Genomic DNA, 6,820 nt, shown 5'->3' on the forward strand with positions numbered 1-6,820 from the left:
TCGATGATACATGCTTAGCCGACCAGGGAAGTTGTATCTGCTCTCCTGAGCAAGAAAAATTTGCACCTGATGAGCTAAACTTGTAGTTGTTGGCATTTATACTTTACTTTTCTTTATTAACTTAAAACATTCTAAGTCTCCTCTAGACTTAAAGTCACTCTGGTAGCATGCCATGTTTCTCCTCGGACCAAATCCTTGGGGTCTCCTAGGACCACCCTCTTGGGGTCTCCTAAGACCACTCTCTTGAGTTCTCCTCGGATGCACTCTCCTTAGCTCTCCTAGGATGCACTCTCCTTAGCTCTCCTAGGATGCATTCTCCTTAGCCTCCTAGGATGCACTCTCCTTAGCCTCCTAGGATGCATTCTCCTTAGCCTCCTAGGATGCACTTTCCTTAGCTTTCCTCGGACCAAGGTGCACTTGGCTTAGTTATGACATCTTTCAAGCAGTCCTAATTCTTCGTTAGTCTACCGGGTCACTTTATCACAACTTTGAGGAGTCAATGTATTTATTGACTATTTAATGTGTCTTTTACGGACCATGTACTGCCATTTGTCACCTTTATTGCCTCGTCATTGATCTCCAATTTTTGGGTATAACAGTACCATATCCCTGTGCTAGAAAAAGTTGTGTGTTTTCTTCTTGTCCTTGTTCACCGAAAAAGTCTCAATCATTATGTCAAAATATATTTTTACTTGAGGCTAGAATTTATAATTAATATATATCATGCACATATTTTTTTTAAAAATACAAATAAAATCAAATTAAATAGTCCCTCTAATTAATATTATTTCAAATCAATCTGTGTTTATTGTGTATGAGCTTTTGATCCTTGAAAAGTATTTTCAGGCTCCATCTTAGAATAGAGCTACCTACACTGTTGTGTAAAATGCTATCTTTGAGTAAGTTGGAACTATGTAACTAAAAATTATGTAGAAAATACTCTACCATTGTTAAATGCAGCCTTCATTTAGTGTGAAAGCGTCTAATTTTGGTGCTCATTGAGAAAAATGCTAAAATTTGCCACATATGGCAATGTCCCTGAAAAAGGCTAAAATCGTCATACAGGGCAACGATCTCTGCTTTCACAATCACACACAAATGCTTAAGATATACTTTGGAAAAATTTGTAAGTCTCATACACACTCATTGATTTGAATAAAATATTTTTTGTGACAGGAGTAAATATTTTGTGATATTTTATTTTGAAAATAAAAGCATGATTTATATTAAATATATTTTCTAACCTTATAGTAAAAAAAAAATTTCAAATAATGATTGTTTCTCTCTCCACATGCAAGGGCGCGAAGACTTTGAGCACTAATCAAAATGGGATATTTTTTGGTACATTTGGTTATATATATATAAATTAAAAATAAAAAAAATAATAAAATAGATATATTTTCTTTCAAAGGAAAATCGAATCTGAGTGTGTCAAAAAGGGCATGTTGTATCAATTAAGTTTTTGTCTTTTTCTCATAATTTTTTTAAGATCAAAAGTTTCATATTTTGGCTTGTTTCCCAATTTTGTGTCATGTACAATTATTGGCAGTTATTTTTGCGATATTATTGTGTACTTTCCAAAAGTGTATATTCCATTTAATTCTCAAAAAATGGAATAAAAGATCAAATCCCTTTCTATCCTTTTCTTTATATTCAGACATCCTTAGGCCCATTATCTCAACCGTCTCCATCTTTCTTCCTCTTCTTTTTTGGTTTCTCTTTTTCTTTGTGACAGTTTCCTCTCTTTCTCGTGCAATCATGGTGAAAACTAGAGGAAGTGGCTCTCGGTCTATCAAGGATTTGAAGGCTAGCTCGTTGACTGCATCTCTATCTCTCACCAAGAAAAAGGCTCAAAAGAGTACCTTGTCTCAGTTTAGCCTCATTGACGCAACCATCACCATGAGCAAATCCGTGGTCATCCCTGACTTAGAAGCCCCCAAAGTACCATCTGGACCTCCTTCATTGGTGGCTCCACCCGCCTCTGTTCCTGGGTATTCCAAAAAGGTCCGAGCATCCCCCTCAGATGATGCCTCTGATCATGACGGAGATTCGAGCAAAACCCATTCTAACTCCTCTGAATCTCCTGATGTTCTTGCACCCAAGAAAAAAAGCAAAGGGTGGTTCCAGGTTTCCTCTTCTCGAAAATCTCCTCAGTCCAAAGGTACTAATCCTTCGGATTCCACTCCAAAGGTCTCTTCTCCCGTGGGTTCCACTCCACGTTCCAAGTTTCGATCGAAGGTGAAAAAGATTCCTCCACCCTGTTCCTCTTCTGAAACTGACCCATCTGAAGCTTTTGTTTCCTCTGATGATGATCCCCTTGAAGATAATCCCTCTATTGATGATGATGTTGCATCCGAAGCCGAATCTGACCCATCAGAGGAGCCTCCTATTTCTCGAAAGGGCAAGAAAGCTGTGAAAATTCCTGAAATTCGCACAAAATTACCAGTGGATCCTAATGTCTCTCCAGGTTCAACTTTTAAAGCTCACTCTTTGAATTCCTGTTTCAATGACAATGAGAAAAATATGAAGCATTATGTGCATCGTGATTTTATCTGTGAGAAAAAAATTTCTTTTTCTGCCCATAAAGTGTTTGGGGTCATTAAGAATATTGAGGATCGAGGGTGGTTAGGTTCTTTAACTGGGTTTGATGGTTTTGTTCCTCGGGTTGTTCAAGAATTCTATGCTAATCTTAATGATGTTCTGTTTGATAACAAGTCTTTTTTGTTTGGTCAAGTTTATGTTCGAGGACATTGGTATTTGTTTAGTGCTGCTGAAATTGCTAAGGTTCTCAATTTACCTCCTGCTGTTATCAATGTTGTTGTGGAGTTCAACAAAGATAAGGTTTTATCTGCGTTGGTGGGATAGAATATGGTTTGGGAACAACACTCGGTTCTCAAGGTGACCGATCTTACTCAGTACTATATCGTGCTTCACAAATTTGCCACCAACAACTGGATTCCCACCACTCATACCTCTACCATTACCTTTGACACGACCTTCTTTATGTTCAAAGTCGGGACTGGGCTTCAAGTTGATCTCGCCACTCTCATTTTTTATCAATTCACTGCCTTAAGAAAAGCCAAAAAGAAAGGCCAATATTTGGTGTTTCCTCATTTGATCTACAAGTTGCTTGATTCTCAAAAGTCTCTCTGGTTTGAATATGAAATTGTGACACCTCCCACTGCCAGTGTAGATTACAAACTCAAGAAGGAATCCTCATCAGTCAAGACAACTAAAGGGATCACTCTCAAGGCTGGCGATGTTGATTCTGTCCTTACTGAACTCGCTGGTGTCAAGGCCACTTTGGCATATGTTCAGACAGAATTTTTCAGTCTCAAGAATTGTCTCTCGACCATGATGTCTCAATTTGCTGTGAGACCTTCCAAATGAGGCCATCTATTTCTACTTTGTTTTGTTTTTCTCTTTTTTGGTTTAAATAAATTGTAAAAGAACGCTGTTTAGTGTCTTTTCATTTGGTTTCTTTAGTTTGTGTTGTTACTCCTTCGGCTTATTGCTAGACAACAAATGGGAGTAAGAAGGTTTATTTTGAACAAGTTTATTTTGTTTCTTTCATGTTTGTGATTTTTGTTACAATTGAGACATATTACGCAAGGGGAGTAATTACATTACTATTTGCTCTAACCTAGTTTTTCTTTGCAGGATCTTTCAAAATAAACTCTTAAAATATTTTTGTCTATCGAGTTGCCAAAGGGAGAGATTGTAAAATCTTTTATTGGCTAACTTTAATTTAGACAAAATATTTTAAAGTTATTAAGGAAAATCAGTAGCATATCCTTATTGAGTTATTAAGGAAAATCAGTAGCATATCGATATTGATTCTTGATTTAATTATCAAAATGATTCAGCTAATTTTCTAGTGTGAAAATATCCTTTGAGTGTGAATACATTTTTTACCTTATTTATCACATATCAACAGTATTTGGTAAAAATAAGTATTACAATTATCTTGAGATGAATTTCAGGGATTATGTTTATTCTGGAATAAAGAAGGTGTCGAAAATGAACATGGTCAAAAGAAATGACCATGTCCATTCTGCTAGATAAAACTGATTACATTGCTGCCTCATCAGTTTCCTTTTCTGTCGACACAGAAGACATCTGGCTGGCTGATTTCCTAAATCAAAGGAATTTGCAATTTGATTTCAAAGATCTCAGAAAATGATGGCCTTAGTTGATTTCCTTGCCTATAAATATCTTGCTAAGGCCTTTGGAATTTTTACCTCTTCCATTTTGAATATTTGTAAACATTATGTTATTTTGAAGAGTATTTTTATATGTAGAGATTAAGTTTGTTCACCTTAATCTTTGTGAGAGTATTGAGTGTACTTGTGGATATCTATCTAATCCATTGTAAAAAAAATAGTGTCAATTGTGAACGTGTTCAAAAGGATCTTCGAGAGAGGATTCTATCTAAGTCTCACTTCGGGAGGAAGTGTGCACTCGCTATTCTTTGAAGGGAGTTCAAGAGAATCAGCATTTAATCAAAACCATATTCGTAGAGAAGAGTACAACAAGATTGCGACAATAGTTTAAGAGGGAGTCTTACATTGTTTAAGTCAATGTTTTTGTACACATTTTTTCTTTACTAATTGGTTTATTCTCTGGGCGTGGCCCTGTGGCTGTAGGTTATCTCAAAAGATTTTTGAACCACGTAAAAATTCTCGTGTATTGAATTTTTTTCTGTTTAAACAGTTTTATAAGTAGTGTGAGAAAAACTGAAATCTATCTAAACAACTTAATCAGTATTCCACATTTAATTAAGTTGCTTATTTTAAATCACTTGGTAATATTAGAATATGGAATTTCATAATAAATTTAAGGGACAAAATTATATATATAAAAAAATTTGTTACATACTAAACATTACAAAGTTAATTGCTACAATTTATTAATTTAGGGACTTAATTGCTAAAAAAAGTTTAAAGATCATTTTGCTATTCATAATAATTCATGGGACATACATGCCATAAATTCATAAATAAAAGATAAATATAATACCCATATTATAATTATATTTTATGGAGGAACAATATTACAATCAAAACCTTTTTCCATTAAATGATGAAATAAAAGTTGTTACACCCAGATTTCGAAACCCCAAGATTGTGATCTCGAAAGCTAGACTCGTTAATTCTGAGTTCAAGATATCTAAAACGCATGTGCATGGCCTAGATGTCGAACCCTCAAATCAAGATGGCAACCTCGAAGACATTTTTTAACCTCGAAGTTCTTTCTAAGCTCGAAAGAACTTAGCATCGGGATATATCCGATGTCGGGTGTCTTCGGATCAAGTAGCCCGAGCTTGGCATGAGTATAAGCTCAGGGTGTAATAGCCTCGGTGGTATTTACCTGCTCCGAGCTGGTCTTGGGGTAAGGTGGCTAGCTCGTAACTTATCTATAGATCTTGACCGACATGATGCTGATTGCCAACCTCGAACGACTTAATGGGTCATCTTATGAGACGCGTTCCATGCATTTAAAGATATTTATTGTTGTAACATCGCAACATTAAAGGGATATTAACAAGTCTATTATACGCCCCCTGGTCTTCAGGGGACGTTTCCTTGTATATAGGAGTTACAGAATTTAATATCATTATTTTCATTAATAAATAAGAGTATCTTCCTGAAATATGTGGGAATGAACTCTGACAACCCTCTATAAATAGAGAGGTCATGAACATTTGTAGAGGACGGATCTTTTGATATCTGGAGAGAATCTCTGGAGAATTCATCCCTGAAAGATTTTCTGAAAATTCCAAAGTCAAAATAAAATAGACTCGTGGACTAGGAAGAGTTAACTGCTGAACCATGTAAAATTCTTGTTGTTCTACTGTATTATGTATCTGCGACATAGTACCTATTGTTTAATTGCTCTACGTTTTAAGTTGACAAAAAACGACATCAACAGTTTGGTGCTTTCATTGAGAGCCTTAAGAAATACAATCCCTAATTAGCTATGGCCGCGAATGATCATAATATTCCTGAAGAAAACTATCCACGACGCCCTGGGAAGCAGCCAATGACGAATCCAGACCCCGAAATGGGTGGCAGCCACCGTCACCCATACGGTTCCCTCCATCACCAATAAGATATCCCTCACCACCTCGGAGGAATGCACAACCAACTCAGGGTGATGAGGAAAGGCGGGTAGGATGGAAACAGGGGAATAGAGAAGCTACTAGGGAATGGAGAGGCGTCCAGCCTACGAGAAGCCAAATGTCTCGGTCTCGCACTACAGAGACAAGGCAGCATGAAAGAAATCCATCTCTGAATAATCAAGCGACAAGCCTCGCCAGTGACGACTCAGGGGACACCAGATCAGTCAGCATGTATGATCAAGGACGTAGAAATACTGGAAACCAAAGGAACCACTCCGACCTGCGGGAGCACCTGAATCAGAATCGAGGTAGTGGTAATCCCTCGAACCCAGACCTGAGAGATCGCCTAAATGGGTGCAAAGATCCCCTGCGAAGATGCGAGATTGGAATTGTGATCATTGATAGCCAATTTCAGGCGAGACCCCCTGTGGACCCAGTTCAAGATAGAATTGATCAGCTGGAAAGAGCATTTAGGCTCTTGCAGAATGAGCGAGGTCGAAGTCGGGACGAGGATTCTAATGAGGAACTCGAACCATTTGCTCCCCACATTTCCAATACTCTGTTTCCTCAAGGGTTTCAGATTCCTCATGTCCCACCTTTTGAAGGGAAGTCCGACCCGTACAATCATTTGAGTACATTTAACACCATAATGAGAGCAAGTAATGTGGGTTACGAGCTCAGATGCATGTTATTTCTAGC

Source organism: Humulus lupulus, chromosome 5 (genome assembly GCF_963169125.1).
Source record: "Humulus lupulus chromosome 5, drHumLupu1.1, whole genome shotgun sequence".
Classification (NCBI taxonomy): Eukaryota; Viridiplantae; Streptophyta; class Magnoliopsida; order Rosales; family Cannabaceae; genus Humulus; species Humulus lupulus.